Consider the following 26,295-nt stretch of genomic DNA (forward strand, 5'->3'; position numbering starts at 1 on the left):
ACAATGACCTCTTGCTGGCCCCTCTCCCCCGTGAGAACATTCTGCACCCTTTCTGAGACATCCTTGATCCTGGTACCAGGGAAGCAACACACCAATCTGCTTATTTTTCTGCTGGCCACAGAACCGTCTATCAGTACCTCAGAATAGTGAGTCCCCTAACACAATTGACCTCGTGGAATCTGACGTATCCCTTGTTGCATTAGAGCCAGTCTCCATACCACAAACTTATCTGTTTGTGCTACGTTCCCATGTGAATCCATCACCCGCTACATTTTCCAAAACAGCATATTTGTTTGAAATGGGGACAGCCACAGAAGACTCCTGCACTAGCTACTTCATTATCTTGCCTTTGTTGGAGTTAACCCATCTATGTAACTATATCTGTAACTGTATCACCCCTTCCTATAACTGCCATCCATCACATACTGTTGCTGTTACCAATTCTTCATTGTCTTAAACTGTCTCTCCAGCCGATCCATTCGATCTGATAGGATTCACAAGCAGAAGCATTTATTGCAGTTATAATCCGCAGTAACCTTTAAATCGTCCTTAAACTCCCACATCTGACAAAAAGCGCATATGATTCTACTAAGGCCGTTTGTGCTCCTTCACAATCTACAGACGAAGAAAAAGAAAACTGGCTCATTCCTCTACAAAACACTGCCCAAGGCTATATTAATATTTATGGCTCATATTTTAAGATTAATCACGAGACATATCTCAAAAACATATAATTAAGGAATAACCCACTCTACTCACTTCTGCAGACTTTCTGTAGGACAGTTAAAACAATCCATTATCAGGCTGGGAACATTGCTCAAACAGTTCCTCCAAACTAGTTGTACATTTCACTGTTTGCTAATTTTCCTAGACACACTCCGATATCCAGCGATACATGAATTCAAACAGCAAAGGCAGTAACTCTGCAGGTGGGCTGTCCTGTCAGTTTCTGCCCCTCACCATGTGCTTCCTTTGTCTGTTTCCTCCCTCTTTAAACTGCTGTTTGTTTGACCTTTGTTTTCCCAAAGTTCCAAAACAATGCAAGAGCATACAAAACAGTAATTGCTGCTCCTGGAATTCGAGGAAATCACCTCCAACACCTAAAAAAAACTCAAAAAAGGAGCAGCTGTTACAGCCAGACATTTTTCCCACCCAGACTTCTGAAAATCCAAATACACTACTTCCACTGGTTGTCAATGGTCTATGCTGCAAGAAACAACTTCAAATAATTCCGAATTTTCTCAGGCATGATTTCTGTGACAGAAATGCATTGTGATTCTCTGCAATTTTGCTGTTCATTTCTAAGTACCCAATACCACTTCTTATATAATGGATTCCAACTCTTTCCATACATATGTCAAATTTATTGGTCCGCAGTCCTCCACATTATCTTTTCTTCCCTGTGTACATAGATGGATCATGTTTACAACCTTTCATTTATCTACAATGGCTATGACCTTTGCAGGATTTGCAAGAAAATAAAATACAGTAACCAACAGTTCAATTAGTATGCTGTTTTATTTCTGACATTTTGATATGAAGTATATCTGGCCCATCAGACATAGCAATGATCAATCTAGCTCAATTTTCAAATACTACCTTGTTGCTGATATGAATGGACTTTATGTCTTTAGTTCCACAAGTCCCATGTGATCACTTTACACGGAGGTTTCCTGGCGCTTTCTCCATGAAGACAGGTGCAAAGTAGCAGGTTAGTCTCTCTGCCATTTCCTTGTTCCCCACAATAAATTCTCCTATACGTTAAAAATTTCCACATTTGGCCTTACTTTGGATTATACACCAATCCATAAACTTTGGTACATGAATCGTAGATGTAAGCAGTCTTTGTGTTTCCTGTTTGTTTGTATTCAAGTTCTTTTTTAATTTCCTTAACACTTTCTCCTTCCTTATTTTCAGAAAAGTAAATCTCTCAGAATGTTCAGGTTTCCACAATATCTGTAATTCTTCTGAAGCTGCTTCCTTAGATTTAATGCAATCATTAATTTCTTACGTAAACCATTAATGAGTCACCTTCCATTTCGCTGGTGTTTGTAACTTCGTGATATGTACGTACTTTTCAGACGTTACAGTATTTCTATCACTGACAACCATTGTTTGTCTCACACTAAATGTCATATTGTATTTTTCCAATTCACTTGACCCTCTAGCCTTCGGGTTTCCATGATATTTGAGTGTAATGTTCAAACATTCTATATTGCTTGCAGGCGCCGTGTAAAATGCAACATATTAATGTCACGATTACCCAAAAGCTGCCTCAGTGCACGGGAAGTAATTAGTCCTTCTGACCACACAACACCACACCTGAAATAACTTGCTCTCCACTTTGGTTCACAACACACTCTTCAGCCTACCTCATAAACACATGAAATATATTTTTCAAAGCATGAGCAATCATTTAGTTAACGCAGTTTAGATGCAATTTTCGATCATCCAATGTTACTGCAGCACCCACGATATTTGCATATCTAATTTCCAGAGAATCGGATGCACAACAGTTTTGGTTTAGATATGAAGGGCACGAATGTTTGTTCCTCCTTGTTGTTTGCAAGCTCCACGCAAACATATTCTGAAGAAACTGAGGGATGTGCTCTGTGGTGTTATTAGTGATAGACGCGGACAAGACAAAGGGGAGGCTCATCCCGATGGTGAGATGATCTGAAGAAATGCCCATCAATACAGGACAAGCATTAATAACCTTCCCCGCTCGGCCAGGACAAATGTCTCCCTATTCTCTCTACTCACTCACACTCTCTGTATATCTGTTACAGCACCTACCCCCGAACAAGGCTCTTGCTACACCAGTCTCAACTTTGCATGCAACACCCTCATTCCTTCACTCTCTCTGTCATTGAAAACAAATCGAGATTGAATTTATTGTTTTTCCAACATTGAAACAGTGAGACAATGTGATGCTGGGGACATAAAAATGCGAACATTTTGAAAATTGGGGAGGCAGCAGATGCCATCCAGATGGAAGAAGCCTGGGGATCAACCATCTTCCTCCGCAAGAAATTAGGAAATACTCACTAATCATATATATTTTTTGATATGAAACATATTCACAGTAAACAGAAATACGACGACCCAGGGAATTGAGCAGCCAGGAGAGTAACATCACAGAGGACGGCAGTGGCTGTGTGGTTGTGAAATTAAGTTGATGTAATCTTCATAAGTGTCCAATTGAAACAGCATATTGTTACAGAGTTGGGGGCAGTTGTGTGGAGTGGGGTGGGGGGGGCTGGATAAAGTTATAAATAGTTGTGGTGTAATGTTCACTTTTACAGTTAAAAATAACTTGGTGTTATTTTCTTTAAATAGTGGAATTTGGGAGTTCTCTGTCACTCATATTCTAACAGATTTCGAGGTGAGTTGAACTTACCTGGGTGTTTGGTTTAATTAATAGAGGCGTTCACCACCATGTCGTAACATTTGTAAAGACCAACCGAGAGCAAAAAAACACACTAGTAAGGAGTGAGAAGATTAAATATTAAAAAAGGACTGTAAGAGCTTCTTTCGATATGGAAAGGGCAAATGAGAGGCAAAAATGGGCATCTGATCGCGAGAAATTGACACAGGAGAGATAGTAATGTGGAACAAGGAAATGGCTCAGGAGCGCAAAAATTACTTGGTGTCAGTCTTCACGGTTGAAAACACGAGTAATATCCCAAACATTGAAAAGACTTAGTGAACAGACCTGAATAAGGTGGCCATCACCTAGGAGGAGGCGCTGGGAAAACTGAATGGCCTGAAGGTAAGTAAATCACCTGGACCAGATGGACTCCACTCCAGATTTCTAAGGCAGATAACTGATGAGACAGGGGAGGCGTTGGTGGTGATCTTTCAGGAATCTCACGAATCAGGGAGATTCCCAATGGACTGGAAAATCGCTAACGTGATACCCCTGTTTAAAAAGGGAGTAAAGCAAAAAACGGAAATTCACAGACTGTCTAATCAAAACTTGGCTCTGGGTAAGATCCTGGAATGCATTATGAAGGATGAGATTTCTGAATACTTGAATGTGGACGGTTAAGTAGAACAAAGTTACCATGGTTTCATCTAGGGGAGGTCATGCCTGGAAAATCTGCTAGAAAACCTTGAGGATGTAACGAGCAGCTTCGAACAAGGAGAGCCAATGGATGTCATTCACCTGGACTTCCAGAAGGTCTTTGACAATGGCTACGGAGTAATACAAGGGCCCATGGTATTAGAGGCAAAGTGCTTGCATGGATAGAAATTTGGCTGTCTGGCAGGAAGCAGAGAGCGTCGATAATAGTGTCCTTCTCAGGATGACAGCCAGGTTACAAGTGGTGTTCCATAAGGCTCAGTGTCGGACCCACTACGTTTCATTTTATACATTAACGATCCATATGAAGGAGCTGAAGGCATTTTGGTTAAGTTTGAACGTGATACAAAGATAGGTATAGGGACAGGTAACGTCGAAGAGGCAGGGAGAATTAAGAAGGATGTGGGTAGGTTTGGATAATGGGCAAAGAAGTGGCAGATGGAGTACAAACTGGGAAATTGTGGGAACATGCACTTTGGTAGGAAGAATAAAAACATGGACTACCAAGAAAATTCAGATGTCTGAAGTGCAAAGGGACTTGGGAGTTCTACTCCAGGCTTCTCTCAATTTAAACTTGCAGATTGAGTCAGTGGTTAGGAAGGCAAATGCAGTGATGGAATTTATTTTGAAAGGATTTGAATGTAAAAGCAGGGATGTACTTCTAAGGCTCGAAAAGGCTCTGGTCAGTCCAGATGTGGAGTACTATGCGCTGTTTTGAGCCCCATGTCTCAGGAAGGATGTGCTGACCTTGGAATGGGTTCACAGCAGGTACACGAGAATGGTCCCAGGAATGAAAAGCTTAACATATGAGAATGTTTGAAGACTCTGGGTCTGTTCTTGATGGAGTTCAGAGGGATGTGAGTGGATCTAATTTAAACATACAGAATACTGAATGGCCTGCACAGTGTGGATATTGAGAAGACTTTCATTGGTAGGAGATTCTAGGACCCAAGGATACAACCTTAGAGTAAAGGGAGATCCTTTAAGAAAGGAGGTAAGGGGAAATGTCTTCAGCCAGAGAGTGGGGAACCTATGGAATTCATTTCCACATAAGGCAGTGGAGGTCAGATCATTGAGTATATTTAAGATAGAGATAGTTTGCTTCTGGATTATCAAAGGGATCAAGGGTTACAGGGAGAAAGCAGGAGAATGGGGTTGAGAAACTTGTCAGCATAATTGAATGGCGGATCAGACTTGATGGGCTCAATGGCCTCATTTCTGTTCCGATGTTCGATGATCTTATGGTCGAAAGCTGCAGTCTGATGCTCCTCTTCTCTTACTTTGTCCCTCCTGAAAGCAAAGTGTGAGATTAAAAAATCCCTGAGTCATATTTAACAAGCGTGGAGAATTCCTATTGAGGATTCATGGGAATCACTCCACTGCTTTAAGGAAAGGAAATTGTGCCAAATCCAACTGTTCCAGGAAGAAGTCTCATACCAGCAGCTTGTTTGAGTAGAATAACGTCAGAGACAGAATAGCAGTTGGGACACATTATCTCATGAGTAAAAATACTATGAAACTCTGGAAACCATTCCTTATTCTTTATCATCTTCAGACATGTGCGATTGTGTATGTGTCTGTATGTGTGTGACTCTGTGTCTCACATTTTTCGAGAAAATGACCGAGGTTACACTTCAAATTTGTTTAAACCAGTGGAAAAGTGGTGCTGGAAAAGGAAGCAGTGACCCTCCAACATTGGTCAGAGCAGGAATGAGAAATTCTCACAGGCCTGTTCAAATGGGAATTCTCTTCCCTAGAAGTTTATTCCCAAGATGGCAGCTCAACACCACTACTTCCAGCGTAATTAAACGTGGCCCATAAATGTTGGCCGATCAACAACACACTCATTCCATGAAAAAATAAAAAAATGATGAACTCCAGAATTGTGCTGCCTGTGTACTTTGACTTTGTGCAGTTCCCTAGTATTCTGGCTGGGTGCTTGCATTTATTCAAAGTTGTGTTTTGCAACATTTGACAGACAGGTGAATGGAGGAAAATTGTGGACAGACAGAAAAGTGCTGCGCAGACCACACTCAGATCAGCCACGATCTTACTGTCTGTTCGAGCAATGACAAAGTGTCTAATGACCCACTGCTGCTCCTCAGTTCTCTGTTCCTATGTTCCATTCAGTCTTTAATACCACCAGAACAGGAGTAGATAGAGACCACTTGCTCCAAATATCTGGTCCACAGTATTACAAGATATCATTCAGTCCCTCAACACTGGGTGAGTTGGTGTGGGTTGGAAAATGTGATGGGAAATCCAGGCTTGATACAAAAGAGGCCTCTCACCTCTTTACAGAGTATCTCCTCGCTGCAACTGGTGTTTCATTTGTTGGTCATGTTGTAGATCCAGATTCACTGTGAATATCGGGTCGATATCTCGCCCAGAGATGGCTCACCAGATACTTTTCTCTCACTGTCCTCAACATTCAATAACAGCACTTCTCGGTAAATTATAACCATTCACTTTCCAATGACAGAATATGAGAGCATAAGAAACAGGAGTAGATAATTCCGATGCTTACGCCATTGTATGCAATCATGTCTGACCTACTGTTGGCATTAACTCATCTTTAATGCCCAATTCTTCCCTCCCCTCAGCTCTCTGACGGGTTAAAACTCCATCTACCTCCTCTTTAAATATTTGCAGTGATCTACCTCCCCTAACCTTCTATACCTGAGAATTCCTGACATTCACTACCCTCTATGAGAAGAAAACACACTCCACACAGACGCCATCACGTATTAACATTAACAATAGTGGTTAACTGACCTGCTCAGGTAAGAGGGATTGACCCCGATATCAAGGCAGGATTTGACTGAAGTTTTTATCCTCAGAGGCACTTAAATATCCAGAATCATGCATCCCGAGTGAAATAAAAATACAAGCCATGGAATTTATCATCTTCTTAGTGTCTGTGTAGAACATAACGGGTGATTGCCCATCACCATCAAGGTTCAAAGCAATTACCTCTTATTCTCTGACAGTGCTACAGATTAACCTTCACTCACTCCTCTTTTACCATCAGCTCAGGGATTATTCTGGTGTAATTCCTTGACACTGTCTCTAGAGCAATGAGATCATTCGTTCTCAGGATAAAAAAAATTGTCCATAATACTCCAAATACTGTCTCAACCACACTCTCAGTGATGGTCATTATAATTCCTTTCCCACACTTACGGTCTCTGTATCTTTATTATGACATAAAACCCCATTCCGTCTCTATGAACTGCCATCGATGTGGAATTTAAAAGTTCCTTACATCTGTATGTCAGCATCAGTAAATCCAGCACCAAAGGTGCCTGTGGAGATGAACATCACTCTTGGGGACAGACTCAGTCCGAAAGATTGCACTTGAAATAGGGAATGGTCACCTACCCTGAATGTTAATTAAGTGAAGAAATAAGGAATACAGGCAAAGGAAGGAAGCTAACTTTACTTTAGTTCTTCTCTCACGGGATGTGTGCAGCCCTGACAAGGCCAGCATGTTATACGGATCTTGAACTGAGTGCCTTGTTCAGCTGCTCCACAGCTCAGTAAAGAGTAAAACACATTGTTGTGGGTTTGCACAGACATGACTGGGGAAGAATAACCATTGACTTCTCTGAAGGACAGGAAGTAAGCAGATGGGCCCTTTCTATTACAAATGATGATGTTTTCACTTCAATTACATCAATTTCCTTCTTGAGTTATCAACAGATTATTTTTCTGTCCCTCAAGATTATGGTTCAATGATTTAAGTTGCATGCAGTGTCTGCCTGTCTGACAGAATCTGTACAGTGAACAAGTTCAACATACTCAAGATCAATTATTCTGCCAATGACATGTGGTTAGAAAGGACTTGATAAGTTGTATCCAGGTTTAACAAAGGCACAATTGATGGTTCTGAGGCTGAGGAGGAGACGGGGATATCATAATGGTGATATTGGACAGAATTAGTGAGTGGGGAAGATATAGAAATGTAGATCTGTGCAGGGCTAGAAGGATTATGGAGTTTGAGAAGAGTCTGGTTCCTCCTCGCATATTGGTGAGCAATTTGTCATGAGTAATTTGCACGTTACAATTTGTGAGGAATGGAAAATTTCATTGGAATTGAAAATATTGAAGTCCACCTTTCTAAATTTTAAATAATATGAGCAGCAATTCAGTCGAACCTGGCTTTATGAACAGATAAAATGAATTACCAGGAACACCAACTATAATGAGGATGGGATAGTAACCATTTTGAATAACCATCAGTACACCATAGAACCGCAATGTTAATGAGAACCAAGGTTGGGAAAGCAAATAAAGACCCCCGGATAAACTCCTGCCCATTGTTGTAACATTCCAGTCTAATGTTATCAGATTCTGATCTCTCCTTCCCCTCTCTCTAGATCTGCTGATCCCTGTTAGTGCTGTCAGTAATGCTCCCACTGATACTATGGGATAACACATTGAACCGATTCCCTCATTAATAGAAGAGGAAAGTCCTCCAGTGACATATTTAGGATCCACGGAGACTGAGATCAATCTCAGTCGCTGAACAAATATCTGGTTAACCCATTTCAATTCAATACTTTTTATTAAAATTTTAAAAAAAACTTATAATTAATATTTACGCATTCTGGGTGGGATATGTGGGGGTGACAGAGGGAACAAATGTTAGGGCTGGTAGATTAACCATGTGTAAACATTCAATCTGCTTTGGATATGGGAGCAATGCCAGAGGTTTATTAGAACATGAGCAAGCTTCTCTGTTTGTAAATTGAAACGTATGTTCTTTAACTACTGATCAGGCATTACAATATCAGTAAAACATTAAAAGAACTTTTATCGTCCATGATCTGAGAAGAAAATGTCCCTATGACTATGTGCGGTTGTAACAGACAACGACATGGTTATGTTAACCGGGAATTGTACCTCCGAGATAATGGAGACTGCAGCTGTTTGATAATTCAGAGTATGTAAAGCATGGCGGTGGAAAATGCACAGCAAGCCAGGCAACATCCGAGAAGCAAGAGAGTCGACGTTTAAGGCAGACCCCTTGTTCAGGACAGGCGAGGGGAAAGGGGGTTAAAGGAAAATGGGTGATGGGGTGAGGCTTGGGGAAAGGTAAGTAATAGGTGAGCGAAGGTAGAAGGTGATAGTGATAGATCGATGGGGAGTGTGGGACAGAGCGGTGGGAATGAAGATTGGTATTAGGTCTCCTCTGGAGGGCAGAGGTGAGTTTGGGGGTTGGATCTGGGATCTGGGTGATCAGGGAAAATTTGTAAATCAGTGGATCCAATGTTCATGCCGCGTGTTTGTTGGCTCCTGAGCCAGAAGATGATGTGTTACTGGTGACATCCTGGTACATCTCTTCTGAACCCTCTTTAGCTTAACAATCTCCTTTCTATAACAGAACTGCACACAGAACTACAGAAGAGGCTTTATCAATGTACTGAACAATCTCAGCATGCCTGCTCAGCTTCTAAACTCAAATGTCTGAGCACTGAAGTAACCTGAAACACCCTGCGCCACAGACTTCAAAGCATTATACCTGCACCCCTGGGTCCCTCTTTTCTATGTAACTACCAAAGCCTAGTATTCATAGTGTAAGCCCTCCCCTTGTTTGTTTTACCAAAATGCAATACTTCACATGTATCCAGGTTACACCCTATCTGACAGACATCAGCCCAGTGAATGATATTATTGCCCCCTCACACTCCCCCTTCGGCTTAAAACGACAATCCCCTGTCCAGAAGACCTACAGACACTAGCCTTGAGTTTCCTCAAGACCCAGAGCTTGGTTTGCCTTGTGCAGGCAGAAGGAGGAGTCGGTAAGCAAAAGCTGGATAGGAAATAGTTGTCTTATATCAATTAATGATTTTAGAAAGAGGGAAGCCATATGTTAGAGATTTGAAATAGTGACCGGTGTTTTGGGCCCAGAATTGTGTTCTTTCCTCGTCTCTGGTGTTCAGTATTGATATCTATTCGAGATCCTTTATAGTGTAGTGTGTGTTGTAGGATTTCTTTCCCTAGTTTGGCAGACTACTGGTAAAAGACATTTAAACCGGAAATCATAGCCAAGCAATTAAAGATGTTCATAGTTTATCTCAAAGGTACAGCGAATGCACTCAACATCCTATAGTTGAGGCTAATAATTTGTACTTTTTTTCACTGAGAATTGTCTCCTGTATAATTTGGTAATGTTAACCAGAATTTAATAAATTTATACACTTCAAAAATGACCCAAAATCTGGGCATAGTTTAGGCCTTGTTTGATGGATGGTGCCCACGTTTCTGAGCCGGAGCTCTGGATTCGATTCCAGTCCATGAATGTTTGAAAGTGCCCCTATCTCTGGAGAAGGTGGAGCGTATTCATGTCCTATGGAGGTGTGTCACAGCATGTTACAACAGGCTGATGAACAACATACAGGAGCATCATGTTGCAGCTTTCGGGGCTAGTGCTGAATGATGGTAATGTATCTATCACTGCGCCGAAAATTCTCGTTTCAACACACACAGAGATGTTTCACATGTCTGAACAAGTTGATTAAACTTTTTTGGAAAAGTGTCTTGGTGGAGAAGGAAGAGGTACGACTATTGAATTTAAGACTACAGACCCAGGATGACTGAAAGCGCAGCCAACCGTCTTGATTGGAGTCACATTTACACTTTCTAGAGGTTTATAAAATTATGAAGGGCATGGATATGGTGTGGTCAAGGTTCCTTCCCCCCAAGATAGGAGAATCTAAAACTAGAAGGCATAGGTTTAAGGTGGGAAGAGAAATATTTGAAAGACAATGAAGAGCAACATGTTTTTTCCTGCAGAGGGTGGTGCTTCTATGGAATAAGCTGCCAGAGAAAATGGTGGAGTCTGGAACAATTACAGCATTTAAAAGTCAACTGGGTGGCTTTATGATTAGTGGGATATGGGCCAAATGCTGGCAAATGGGAGTGGATTAATTTAGAATATTTGGATGGCATGAACGAGTTGAAGGGTCTGTTTCCCTGTTGTACATCTCTATGAATCACTGATTTAATTAATGAAGGTCTCTTTGTAATCTTCCGTTGTTCACTATTATACAAACAATGTCCACTGTACACCTAAACTTGATGTCATCCTCAAATTTGCGAAATATACCTTCTATTACTCTCATCTAGATCATTTATGTAAATGACAAACAAAAGTGGACCCAACAATTTTGCCTCTGTATCATCGCTGCCCACAGGCTTTCAGTTCAAAAAACAACCATCCACCATCACCCTGTCTCCTGCCATTAAACAGATATACACAGAAACACACACGCGATCGCACACACATACAGAGACACTGATGCAACCATGTCTTTAAGACAAAGGTTAGATTAAAACCACGATCAAGATTTATGTGAGAAGGCAGGAAAATTGTGTTGAGATACACACCAGACAGGATCAAACTGCAAAGTAGACCTGATGGGCCAAATGGCCTAATTCCAATTCCCTATGCTCTGTGGCCTTAAGGTGTCAGGATTATTTTCCAAGGGTGCAGTCGAAGCTGAGTTTGATAAATACTTGACTGAACAGTCAACGGGACTGTGGGATACGTTTGAGGGGCTGAATGGTATATATTTGTTCCTATTTGCTGTGCCCTTGTTTCTGAAAAGAGGAGGTGACTTGTTGTGAGGTTAACACGCTTTAATATAAAAGGGGTCTCCCATTTCCATTTGAGATAACGTTGCTCCTTTCTTCTTTGGATTGTGCGATCTGTGGTGTTCTCATCCCCCGGGAACAGTGAAGTCTGCGTCATTGAGGATATTCAAGGCTGACCTTGACTGACCTTTGATGGACAGAGGAGTCAATGTTTATTGGGAACAGACAGGAAAGGGGTATTCAGCTACAATCAGACCAGCCATGATGTTTCTAAACTGAGCAGCAAGTTGGAGGGGACGAATGGCCAACTGCTGCTCCTACCTCACTCGTTGTTCTGTCAATTCACCCTTCGAGGCTGTTACAGAGGGAGAGAAAGATCCCATTGAGCCAGTCAGCATCGTGACAATACAGCAGGGGGTGGCCGTAATGAACCTCCATGGGGTTAGACAGGAATAGAATGAAGTATTCGAATAATTTCAGTAAATTACACAGCACAGGAAGACGCCATATAACCACCCCAGGCTGTTATGCAGGAGCAGGGGTGCCTTGGGCAGCCTCAGGATATACAGACAAGCGATCATTACTCATTTTATTTTTGGCAATCTGTAAATAGTGGAATTCTTCAGGGATATGTGTGAGATCATCAACAAATTACAATCCACACCAATGAGTTGGATGAAGAGGATGGAGCTCAGTTTGCTCATACATCAGGATAGTCTATCAATAAGATGTCAAATGGAGACAGAGCGTCTCCAATGAGATACAGACAGAGGAAGGGCAGAGTGTCTGCAATGGGATACAGACGGGGAAGGCATAGCGTCTACAGTGGAATACAGACAGGGGAAGGGCAGTCCGTGGACAATATGATACAACAGGGGGAGCGCAGAGCGTCTGCAATGGGATACAGATGGGGGGAGGGCAGAGCGTATGCAATGGTACACGAACATGGGAAGGGCAGAGAGTCTATAATGGGATACAGAGAGGGGGAGGGCAGAGCGTCTGCAATGGGATAGAGATGGGGAAGGGCAAAGCGTCTGCAATAGGACACAGAAAGGGGGAGGGCAGAGCATCTGCAATGGGATAGAGACAGGGGATGGCGGATCATCTGCAATGGGATACAGACGGGGAGGGCAGAGTGTCTGAATTGGGATAGAGACTAGGGGAGGGCGGATCATCTGCAATGGGATACAGACAGGGGAGGGCAGAGTGTCTGAAATGGGATAGAGAGAGGGGACAGCGGATCATCTGCATTGGGATGCAGACGGGGGAGGGGCAGAGAATCAAGCAATAGCATACAGACAGAGGACAGTTTTGAGCAAACCTTCAGCAGAAAAAAAGTACATTTCTGTGATGGGAATTTTCTGTTTTGGGGAAAAGACAAAACAGCAGAAAATTATTTAAATGCAAGGAGAATGCAGAACTGAGTGGTACAGAGGGATCTGTGTGTCTTAGTACATGAATCACATCAAATGACTCTGAAGATGCAGCTGGTGATTTGGAAGTAAATGGAATTATTCTGTTCCGTGCAAGGGGTGTTGTGTTTGATCTTAGCGATGATTTTTGCATCAGTACAGGGCATTGCTGAGATCACATCTGATGTATTATGTGTCGGTATACTTGCCTTAACTGATAAAAACAAAATTGCTTTTGAAACTTTTCATAGATTTTTCTCTTTACTCATTCTTGGGATGAAGGCCTTATGTTACGAAAAAGGAACAGTTCGACCTGAGAATGAGAGATGCTTTATTGACCGTATAACATCTTGAGAAGAGTGTAGTTGGTTAATACCGGATGGATATTTCTTCTTATGTGGGAGAATAAAATTGGAGAAATAATTTAAGAACAAGTCAGGTTCAAAGGAAAAGTCATTGGACCGAAAAATTGAACTCTGATTTCTCTTCATTATCTGATGCCAGACAGGCTGAGCTTTTCCAGCAATTTATGTATTTGTTTAAGAATAAAACATATTCATCTTAACACAGATATTGTGAAGTCATCAAACGCTTATGTTTACATTATGCAGGCATATATTAACCCATCTTCAAAACAAGTAGGGCTATTTATTGTTAATGAATTGATTCGGTGTATGACAACAGCAATAATGCACTGACCTGGAGTCGGGAATGTGATGGAGTCATATAGTTCGGACAATATTCAAGGAGAGCTCACATGGTCCCGTTTGGGGCCTGATAACGTTACTGCTTTAACTTACAGATAGAAAAATGTAGCCTATCTGTGAAGGAACAGCCTATTGCTCCCTTTCTCTTTCCCTGCCGCTCAACACAGCACTGTGTGGGAGTGAAAACAAGCCAAGTCGTCTTTTCCACTTATGGAAGATTCCTGATGATGATTCATTGGAATCTCCCCACTGCCTGAAGCAAAGCAATTCAACCAAATCCAACTGTTTCAGGAAGAAATCCCATTGTCAGAAGGTTATGCGAGACGAATAACTTCAGAAGTAATTATTCAGACTCGATATGTGAGGGGATCAGACAAGAGATTCAATGGCTGCAAATGGGAATCCAAGATGATGTATAGCCTTCTCCGTGCCAGGGTCCAGGATGTCTCAGAGCAGCTGCAGAACGTTCTCACCGGGGTGGGGGAGCAGCCCGAAGTCATTGTGCACGTTAGTACAAATGACACAGGTAGAGGTAGTGATGAGGTCATGCAGAGTGATTATAGAGAGCGAGGAAAAAGGGTAAAAGACAGGACCACGACAGTGGTAATATCCGGTTTACTTCCAATGTTCCGTGCCAGTGAGAGTAAGAACAGGCGGACTTGGCAGAGGAGTGCGTTGCTAAATTATTGGTACAGGAGGTAGGGATTCAGAGTTTTAGATCACTCGGATCTTTTGTGGGGCAGGGGTGACCTGTTCAGGAAGGACGGGTTGTACCTGAATTGGAAGGGGACTAATATCCTGGCTGGCAGGTTTGCTAGTGCTACAAGGGAGGGTTTCAACTCGATTGGCTGGCGTGGGGGACGGCGTGGGATCCTCAACAGCAGAGTTGCAAGTGCGAGGCTGGAAGGAGATACCGTAATCGCAAACAGTAAAGTGCAGAGATAGGTTAGGCAGGAACACGACAGGCAGCAAGGAACGCTTGTTGGATTAAATTGCATCTGTCTCAATGTAAGACGGCTGACAGGTAAGACCGATGAACTCAGTGCGTGGAGAGATACGTGGGACTGGGATATTATAGCCATTATAGAAACATGGCTAAGGGAGGGACAGGACTGGCAGCTTAATGTACCAAAGTACAGGTGCTTTATGTGAGACAGAGTTGGTGGAAGGAGGTGTGGAGGGTTTCATTTTTGGTTAAGGCGAGTACCACAGCAGTACTAATGAATCATCCATTGAGGATATGTAGGGGAAGCTAAGAAATAAAAAGGGAATGATGATATTATTTGGGTTGTACTATAGGCCCCCAATACTAAACGGGAATTAGAATAATTAAAATATGTACAGAGATTGGGGAGACTTGCAGGTCCAGTAGGATTGCCATAGTCGTAGATTTTAATTTTCCTAACATTGACTGAGAATTACATAGAATTAAGGACTGAGATGGGGTCTATCCGTTAAGTGTGTTCAGAAACGTTTCCTCAAGCAGTATGTAGAGGGTGCAATTCGAGAAGGGGTAAAACTTCACCGAGTCGAAGAAATGGGGCAGGACAGGTGACTGAGGTGACAGTGGGGGAACACGCTGGGACCATTGACCATAGATTTAAAATACTTATGCAGAAGGACAAAACTGGCCCGCATGTTCAATTTCTAAATTGTTGGAAGTCGAATTTTGATTGAATTAGACAGCAGCTTGTAGGGTTTGGTTAGAGGAATTTGTTTAGAGGCGAAGCAATCCCCGGCTAGTGGGAGGCCTTTAAAAGTGAAATGGCTGGAGTTCAAGGTCTATATGTTCCTGTGAGGGTAAAAGGCAAGGTTGGCAGGAAGAGGGAATCCTGGATGTCAGGAGATATTGAGGTTTTGACAGGCAAAAAGGAGGTGTGGATGTGGTCCATACAGCTGGCATCAAGGGAATCCCTGGCGGTGTACAGGGAATACAGGAGTTTACCAAAGAAGGAAATCAGAAGGGCGAAAAGGGCGCACAGGATAGCATTGTCTGAGAAGATTAGGGTGAATCTAAAGAGGTTCTTTAAGTATATTAAAGTTAAATGAATAACTACATGAGAATATGACCACTCAAGGTCCAAGGTGGACATGCATGTCTAGAACCATAGGAGATGTGTGAGATTCTCAATGAATATTTCTCCTCTGTCTTTACTGTGGAGAAATACAAGAAGACTTGGGAGGTTAACAAAGGTCGTGATGATACCTTGGGGTTAGTCAACATCACAGGAGAGGACGTGTTGGATGCATTAGAATGTATGAAGGTGGATAAATCTCCTGGTCCTAAACAGATGCATCCAAGAACATTGCAAGAGGCTACGGAAGAAACTACGGGAACCTGCGTGATATTTTTGTATCATCGTTAGCCGCAGGTTAGGTTCCAGAATATTGAAGTGTTGCAAACACTGTGCCATTATTCAGGAAGGGAAGCAAAGAAAAATCTGGGAACTATTGACCGGGAAGCCTAACATCTGGAGTCGGTAGGTTACTTGAGAAGATTCTGAGGGATAAGATATACACACGTTTGGAAAGACAGGGTTTGATTAGAAATAGTTTATTGTTTTTCAATTTCCTACCGTATAGAAACAGGCCATTTGGCCCTACAAGGCCACACCGACCCTCTGAATAGCAACCCACCCAGTCCCATGCCCGTAATCTATATTTACCCCTAACTAATGCACATAAGGCAGTGGCCAATTCACCTAACCTGTACATCTTTGGATTGTGTAAGGAAAATGAAGCTCCCAGAGGAAACCCACACAAACACAGGGACAATGTGCAAACTCCAAAAGAGAGTCACCCGAGGCTGAAATCAAATGCGGATCCGTGGCACTATGAGGAAGCAGTGCTAACCACTGAGCCACCATGCCACCCTTGCCTTTTTCCAACGCAGTTCAATGACACAGGTAGAAAATCTATTCTGTGTTGCTGGAAAAGCGCAGCAGTTCAGGCAGCATCCAAGGAGCAGGAGAATCGACGTTTTGGGCAGGAGCCCTTCTTTAGGAATCATCCTGAAGCCCTCCCTGAAGAAGGGCTCACGCCTGAAACGTCGATTCTCCTGCTCCTTGGATGCTGCCTGACCTGCTGCGCTTTTCCAGCAACACATTTTCAGCTCTGAACTCCAGCATCTGCAGTCCTCACTTTCTCCACAAAATCTATTCTGCCCTTCACCAATGATGCACGTTCCAATGCCACAAACCATGGATAATTTATTGTCCATTGCAAATGTCATCTTACTATTATTTATTATTGTTTGTTGTTATTTATTTTAACAATTATTATTAATCATTGTTTTTAGACTGGAACGATTGCATGACTTTGTGAGTGGGAGATCATACCTCACAAATTTGTTTGAGTTCTTTGATGAAGTGACCAGGAATGTTGATGAGGATAGCGCAGTAGACATTGTCTGTATGGTTTTCAGTAAGGCCTTGGACAAGATTACTCTTGATCGGTTGATCTGGAAGGTTAGATTCGCATGGAATCCAGAGGGAGCTGATAAATTGGATGCACAATTGGCTTGATGGTAGTAAACAGAGGGTTATAGTGGAAGGATGCTCTCGGAGTGGAGGCCTGTCATACATGAAATGCCTCAAGGGTCAGTGCTGGGTCCATTGTTGTTTATTATCTATTTCAATGATATTCTTCAGTCTGTATAAGGCATGATTAGTAAATTTGAAGGTGACACTAAAATTGGTGGTATTATGGACCAACAGCGCATTTTCAATTCTCCACACAGACAGAGGTTGCCACGAAGGGCACACCCTCTCAACATCATCCTGTCACCCGAGGTGTGATGACCCTTAAGATAAACCATAATTTGTGGTCTCACTAACAAGAAAGTGGTCCTTTGGGACTCTATTCTATCCATGTTAATATTTTAATTTTTTCAAAAATATTTTTATTCAGAGAAAATCTTCTTAATGCTTCGATGAACTAATAAGTACCCAACTCAAAAATCAATGCAAATTGAACACAATTACACCCATGTGCATGTACATAAAGAAAAGGTAAATCAACGGACCGAAGAAAAATAAAATAAATAATAAAACGAATAGTAGAACTCAGTGTAAAAACACTATAGCTCTCAACCTTCAAGAGCATTAACTAATACACGTTCATTTGTTCGTAATTCCTCCTCTCTGGCCATTAGATTCATTAGTCAAGTTCGTCATAGCTATATAAAAGTCCTTATTAGAATGGCAGATCAGCCTGTACCTTGGTAATTCAAAAAGGGCTGCCATGTCTTATAACAATCCTCTATTTTATGGTGCAACATACCTTTAAAAAAGTCCAAAGGGCTATGCTCCATGACGAGGTTATGACAAACCAATAGACCGAGGTGGGTTTTCAGACACCGAATGCAACAGAACTTTTTTTTCTGAACTCAGAGAGTAAGGGTATTAAAGTATTTTTTCTTATGCACATCTGAGTAAGGTAGACTGGGCAGGCCCAGGAAAAGGGAAACCTGATCCATCTCCAATTCGGTCCGCAAGATCCTCTCCATCCCAGCGAGCACACCGCTCCTATAGCGCCGGTGGGAGGTCAACAAGCAATGAGCAAGCGTGTCCATAGTCATTTTGTATTTAAGACATACTCCATTTTGAATTTTGCGAGCGTGTCTGGGGCCACATAGACTCTATGAAGAATCTTCAACTGCATGGCAAGAGTCTTCTTGCAGATTGAAATCCTTCTTGCATTTACACAAATATCCTCCCCTATGTCCAAAGAGATCTGAATCCCCAACTCTCTTTGTAGATCTCAGAAAGTCACAATGTCTCGTCTGAGAGGTCACTCTCCAACAAATGATAAAGGGTACTGACAGAGAGTGTGTTCTTAGCAATAAGCACCCTCTTCTCTGTATCGGATCTGTACGGGTCTGTTAAAAGCGTGGTTCTTTTCTGAATAGCATCTCTGATCTGATAAAAAGAAAAGAGAAGAGATCTCTACTCGGTAGTCTATAGTTACGACTTATTTGATCAAAGGACATCCTTGTTTCTCCCTCAGATAAACTATCAAAGCAAGGTACACGAACGAGTTGTCCATAGTTTAAGCATGGAATCCAGTATTCCCCGTCGGAAACATGGTACACCACGCTTTGGGGTAAGAAATGACGTTTGGCTATGTTGCCCTCGATCGGACACATTGCCCTCCCTACTTTAAAGTTGTCGATATTTATTGGGAAATGGTAATACTTCCTAACTGTCCTCATTTTGTCTATGAATAGCAGACTAATAAGGGAGCACTTTGCCTGAGAAGCTTCAATATCGAACCATATTGACACCGAGGCCTCACTAACATCGGGTAAAGAAGAGCCTAATTGATAGCTTTTAACATCCTGGAGATCTACTCCCCACAAACTGTGGGGTTGTTCTAATTTGGTTAACTTGATAAGGGGTCGCTTATGGTGACAAATCAGAGCTACATCATCCATTTAATCTCCTAAATGTCTGTCTGGGAAACATCAAAGAAAGCATTCACACGGGGTATAGCAAATAAGGAAGGGAATTCATGTTAATAAGAGCTATCTGACCCAGCCAGGATATTGGAAGTATTCAAAGATCTTGTTTAATTTTGTCAAACAAATGGACAAATCACACATTAAATATAAGTCCAAAGATAGGATTAATGAATATACCTAAATAGGGAACATCCCCATTCCCCCCGGACCATTGAAAAGGAAATCAGGATTCTCCCACGGCATCAGGTGTTTCCCTGAGTTTGCCCAGAGGCATGGCCTGACTTCGTAAAATCAATATTATAGCCGGAAAAGACAGCAAACGAACTGATGCATTGCATGAGGTGAGGTACCAAAACTGTGGGATTTAACAAAAATTTAAGACCATCATCTGTTAACAATGTAATCTTAGGTGACTTCTATCCCACTTCTGTGGCAGATATGTTTGGGTCCCTGCAGATGGCCTTCACCAGTGGCTCCATCACCATCGTAAACAACACTGGTGTAAACAACCTTGTCGACTGCCTCTAGAAATATTAATTTTACAGGATCGCACACAGAGGGTCACTTTCAAGGACCCTCAGCCACTTGATAAAAACTTTGCCGAGACAAAACCATTCTAATGGATAGAAGAGATACAGCTACTCAACCCAAGCAAATGTCTTCTCTGCATCTAAAGAGATCATTAATACCTGCAAAATTTGCTGTTGACACGCTTGGATCATATTGAGGAATCTCCTAACATTGTTGGAATATCTGCAGCCTTTTATAAGCCGGTATGGTATACTTTGACAATGGAAGGATAAATAGTTTCCATCTTTAATGTAAGGGACTCAGATAGGATTTTGAAATCAACCTTTAGAAGTGAGATGGGCCTATAGGAAGCACAATCTTTCGGTGTCTTCCTTTTTTTAAGAATAAGAGAGATATGAGCCTCTCTTAAGGATAGTGGGATGCAGTCGTGACTGTGTGAGTGAGGAACATAGTCAACATCGGATCTGACAACAGGTTTATAAATTCCTCATAAAACTCACGTGGACATCCGTCAGGACCGGGTGCCTTTCCGCCTGGAAGCTGCTGTAAACCCTCCAGCACCGACAATGGTGAATGAAGGCCAGACGCTTATTTGGGGGTTACCCCTGGCAGGTCCAAGTTCTTGAAGAAAGATTCCATCTAAATCCATCTATCCCCATAATGCTTAGTCCGATATAATTCGGAGTAAAATCTCCGAAATGCTGCTTTAATCTTTATGGAATCACAGGAAAGGGTCCCAGTACCTTCCCTAGTTGAGGTAATGGCTTTGGGGTTCTCTTTTTCATCGGAAGATAGGCTAACTACTTGCCCGGTTTATCACCATGCTCAAACAGCCTTTGCTTTGCAAAAGTAAGTACCTTCTTGACTGTCTGTGTGAGCGTGGAATTCACTGCAGACCGTAGCGTTGTGATCCTCTGCAGCCTAGCCACCGAGGGTCTATCAAAGTATGCCCTCTCGGCTGCCTTCAACCGTGCCTGGAGCAAGCGTTCCTGCTCCAGCTTCTGCCGCACCCTAAGGAATAATTATTCCTTTGGCATAAGCCTTAGCAATTTTCCATAGAATGGATGGGTTACTGGTTGAATCTAAATTAATGGCTAAGAAAGATCTGAATTCATTACAGAAATACTTTAATGTACTTACTATCCTTAAGAATAAAAAGATTGGCCAGTGTCTCGAACCTGCTATATTGCCCTTAATCTTAACCAATAAATATACTGCTGCATGGTCACAAATGGTAATATTCCCAATTGTACAGAACACCACTGAATCGAAGACTGCTGCAAGGTGTGGAAGAGATCAACTCTAGTGTGGCATTTCTGCGGGTTAAAGAAGAAAGTAAAATCCCTATTTATGAGGTGGATCTGCCTCCAAACATCCACCAGCCCCAGTTCCACACAAAAATCCACTAATTGCTTAGATTGGAAAGATGGTACTGGGAGCCTTTGGGCATGCAGTCCGCCGTGGGCGCAAAATACAATTGAAATCTCCTCCTACGATAATGTGCTACGAAGAAAGATTGCTTAATTTGGAAAATGCATCTATCAGGAATTTATGGCAGTGAGCCAGGGAGCAATAAACATTCAAACTTCTGCTTTCTTCCCCATATATCGTTGAGGGTTATGATCCTCCCGTGGGTGTCTAATACAATCTACTAATTTAAATGAAAGATTCTTCCTCACCAGTATGGCTTCTCTCCTATTCCTAGTGTTAAAAGACAAGAAATAAACCCGATCCAATCCAACTTGCTGTACTGTCAAATGTTCCTTGTTATCAAAGTGCATCTCTGCAATACGACAATATCCACCCTCTCCTTTTTCTTAACTGGCGAATGGCTCCCCTTAATGTTCCAGATACACCATTTAAGCATGACATTAGCCATTACACACTGAAAGAATATTTGAACTCCAGAGAGGAAGAACTCGAATTACAAATTACTGAGCACCAATGTAAAAAGAATCATAGAGCTTAAAAAAACATACAAACTAATGCTACTACAAGTAACAAGCTCTCAAAACGTTCCAAAACTATATACATTCTAAAACAAAAAAAATACAAAGTGCCAGTGGCACTCAGGAGGGGCATTTACCCCCTGCCGACTGGGGGCATTTGCATGTCACAAATCTCTATCTTCTGCCCCATTATGAATACTGCATCCAGGGCAATTAATCACAAACATCGGGACAGAACTGCCCTTAGGTAGGTATTCAGTCATCACGATCACCTTCATAACTCTCTCCAGCTTGAGCCGAACCCGACACACAAACTAATCAAGAGAAAAATGAGTAGTATTACTAATGAAGAAGTTAAAAGTGAGTACTCTACACACCCCCGACTATAATTTAACACTGCTTAATACCAGAAACGGTCAACAAACTTTCTTTTAAAAAAGGGAAACTAGGTTATCGCTTTCCATTAATGCATCCAGCCTACTTTAAAGTGTCCACAAAGTTTTCGTATCCTCTGGAGAGTTGATGGATCTATTGAAAGATCCACTAGTGCATACGGAGCACCGCTGAGCCCATTAAGGAATACCGAATCCCAAGTTCCCTTAATCTTCTCTTGATATCATCAAAAGATTTTCTTTTCTGAATCACTGCCGCTGAAAAGACCTGAAAGAACATACTCCTGGAGCCCTCTTCGGGTCTCTTCCCTGTGTTCTGGAAGCTTCCCTAAGTCTTTGTTTGTCCCTACAACAATGTAATCGCCCAAGGACAGGGTGAGGGCGTTGGTCTGAGCCTGACCTGCGCACCGTAACCCGAAGAACTGTCTCACTCTTCACCCGTCCCTCTTCAGCTTCGAAGTGAAGGAATCTCTGCAGCCAGTTCTCTCAAATAAAAACTCACTGGCTGATCACCTTATGTCGGTCCAGCAGACGGATGATATGAACACTCTTCATCCTGCCCCTGCTCTCGATGTCGTCACCTTGTTTAGTTAAGGTACGGACCTATTTTTCAAGGGTGAGGATCCGCTCCTTACAGGAATCGATCACAGTCTCTGCCCCTGCAGTTTGTCTCTCGACCTCATCTGTTCTGTTTCCAAGGCTTTCAAGTTGCTGTTCATGTTTTTGGAGCACTTCTGAGAGTGGTTCTATCTTCCTGCTGATTGTTTCGTCAATCATGGTTTCAGTCATTTCCCGTAACTTGGTGAACTCGGTGCCCAAGTCCTGGTGAGTAACTCGGTCTATTGAACGAGCAGAGGGTGTTACAGGTGCGGCCACAGGCATGCTGAAAGCTTCTGACTGGTGTACTGCGTGTTGGGACTTACTCGATCCTTTCCAATGTTTTTTCATTTCCACTTGACAAAATGGCATTAGTAAGGATTCTGTAGCTCTTTTAGTGTTCAATTGTAAGTAAATGACTGTGGTGGGGTGGGGTAGAGCATTATTGTGATACAGAGATCAGCAAAGCTGACCTTTCAGATCGCTGCCATCTTGTTTCCCCTATAAAACTTTATCGATGTTATCATTTCATTTAATTCCTAGATATTCTGGAGCCGTGTCATTCAGTACCACTGTGTACATTTTCCCCAACACTGCACATTGCTGCACACTCCTCGATAATCCTTGACTCATCTGTGATTCGTGAACCTTGCCTCAAAAATATTCAATATCTCTGCCTCGAATGGTCTGCAGGTAAGAGTGTTCCAAAGACTCACTACACCCTGAGAAAACAAAACTAAACAGACTCATCGGTAATTTACCATTGCCAATCAAACTAAGCTGCACATCTTTGAACTGTGGGAGGAAACTAGAAAACTGGGAAGAAACACACACAGACACGGGAAGAATGTTCAAACTGCACATAGAGTGTGGGACAAAGTTGGAATTGAGCTTAGCTCTTTGCTGATATGAGGCAGCAGTGCTTACCACAAATCTAACATGCAGCTCCATTAGCCCTATTAGTTACGTGCGGCTGACGAAAGAAATCTGCCTGACTTGTTCCTGTCACTGAACCTGACCCCGTCTGAGACCTTTATCATCGATCATATCACCGACCCGGTTACATTTAAAACTTGTTGTGAGCAGTGGAGGAGTGGGACTAGAAAAGGAAACAGTGACAGAACCGGAGTGAGCAAATATTCACAAAGTCGGATTTCACTCAAGTGAAATTCCCTTCCCCAGAAGTTTGAGATGGCTGAATCTTTATATTATATCGGGGCTAGCTTTGTCTGATTTTCCATGTGCAGGTGAATCAGGAATAATGGTGCATGGAGAGAAAAGTGCAGCTGGGAACACAATGAGATGAGCCATGACCTTATTTACTGGTGGGATAGTGTCAAACGGCCGTTTAGCCCACTCGCATCCCTCAGCCCTATGTTCTGCTGTTCCAATCAGCCCTTCGGACCTGCTACAAACAGGGAGATTGAAGCCACGCCGATGGTTAGGTGGAGTTTCGGAAATGCATTTCGAAATTCCAGGCTTGGTCAGAAAGTGGCCCCCAGCCGCAATCCCTTTTTCCATGCTTCCCCACTCTGTAACTTCTGCTCTGGAATTGCTTTGAATGCAGATCTCATATCCCATCCAGGATTAACTCAGGCAAATTTTCTCCTCTCCTGAATGCAATACTGTACAACACGACTTCCAGGAAAATAACCAATTACTTTCCAAAAGCATGACATAAAAAACTAAGAAGTAGGAACATGAGACGGCTATTCGGCCCCTCAAGACTGAATTCTCATTCAATAAGAACATGGCTGAACTACTTCCGGGCTCAACTCCACTTTCCAATCCAATTTCCTGCATCCCTCCACAACTCCCTGTGTTAGGGAATTCCAGACATTCACTCCCTTCTGAGAGAGTTCATTATTTTTCACCTCAGATTGAAATCGATGTCCCTTATTCAGTATCTACCACCTCGAGTTCGAGACTCAGGGGAAACACCTTCTCAGCATCAACCTTGTCAAGCCCCCTCTGTATCTTGTACATTTCAGTAATATCACTCTCATTCATTTCAACCACAATGAATAATCGCCTCACCATTTTAAATGAATTCAATAATTCAACCCTTCCATCTCAGGAAGCCGCCTCATGAGCCAAACTAGTTACTTGCTGCATCAGAATGCAGACGTTACGTTTCATACTTAGGATCACTCCAATCTCTCCTGTTTTGGGATTCCTCTTCATTAAATAGCAGCCTGCATTTTGGTTCTCAAAGTCATCCACAAACTCCAATGTATATTGCAGTCAGCTCCCGCCGTCAGGCTATCAGTATAGATTGTCCATAACTGATGCCATCGGCCTGATATTTGTGGTAATCCAGTAGATACATCTTTATCATAAAGATCCATTAATCCTGACTCTCCGATTTCTATGTGTTAAGCAACCATTATCCCATGCAAATATATTATTCATCATACTACAAGCCTCTGTCTTGTGTCAGAACATTTATTTTGTGATGCCTTGTGAAAACGTTCTGGAAACCCTCATGTTGACCAGTGCACTTTATCAAATCTGCTTGTCACTTTCTCAGGGATTTCTGATGAAGTGCTCCTGCCCGAAACATTGTTTTTTTTTTCCTGCTCCTCGGATGCTGCCTGACATGCTGTACTTTTAGAGCATGACTCTAATCTTGACATTCTCAGGGATCTCCAAAACAGAATTTGTATGATTTTACAGAGCAAAAATAGTATCTCCTTTACAAAACCATGCCAACTCTGCTTTAAGCTTTTCTAAGTGCACTGCAATGCCTTCCTTAATAACAGGCTCTAGCAGATTCCCAGCAATAATGGTTAGGCTAAATTATTCCTGCGTTCTGTCTCATTCCTTTCTTGAAGACAGGCGCCACATTGGACGTTCTCCAGTTTCACTGGAACACTCCTGTAATCCAAAGAGTTATGAAATATTTCACACAATGTCACTAGTCACTCTGTGACCACTTCTTTTAAAATTAACTATGAATTACTGCTGACCTGCCTTCCCTTATTCTTATCTGTTAGATAAATACCTTGTTCCTTTTGTTAGAGACAGTTCAATAACTTCCCTCCTGTTACCATTTTGTTTATACCATTGGCATGCTTACAGTACTTTCCCCATGAGATGTGATTTAAAATACTAGTGTAAATTACTTGCCTGTTCCCTGTTGCCAGTTCTCCAGTCACACCCTCCTAATGGCCTCAATGTACTTTCCTCACTTCACTTCCCCCTCAGCTCACACACACATCTTCAAGCTTTTTTATGTTGACAGAAAAGCTCATGATGCTTGCTTTAATATTTCTTACCAATTTATTACATCATATTTTTTCGTACATTTTCCTCAGTTTCTACATTCATACAGTCACATCGTGCACAAACAGACCCTTTGGTCCAACTTGTCCATGCTGACCAGGTTTTCTAAATTATACTAATCCCATCTGCTTGCACTTGGCCCAAATGCCTCTAAACTTTTCCCATTCATATGTTGGTCCAGATGTCTTTGAAATATTGTAGCTGTACTTGCATCTCCCACTGTTCCTATGGCAACTCATTCCATAATACATCACACTCTGTGTAAAAAACTTTGTCCC

Source organism: Chiloscyllium punctatum, chromosome 33 (assembly GCF_047496795.1).
Source record: "Chiloscyllium punctatum isolate Juve2018m chromosome 33, sChiPun1.3, whole genome shotgun sequence".
In the NCBI taxonomy this organism is placed as follows: domain Eukaryota; kingdom Metazoa; phylum Chordata; class Chondrichthyes; order Orectolobiformes; family Hemiscylliidae; genus Chiloscyllium; species Chiloscyllium punctatum.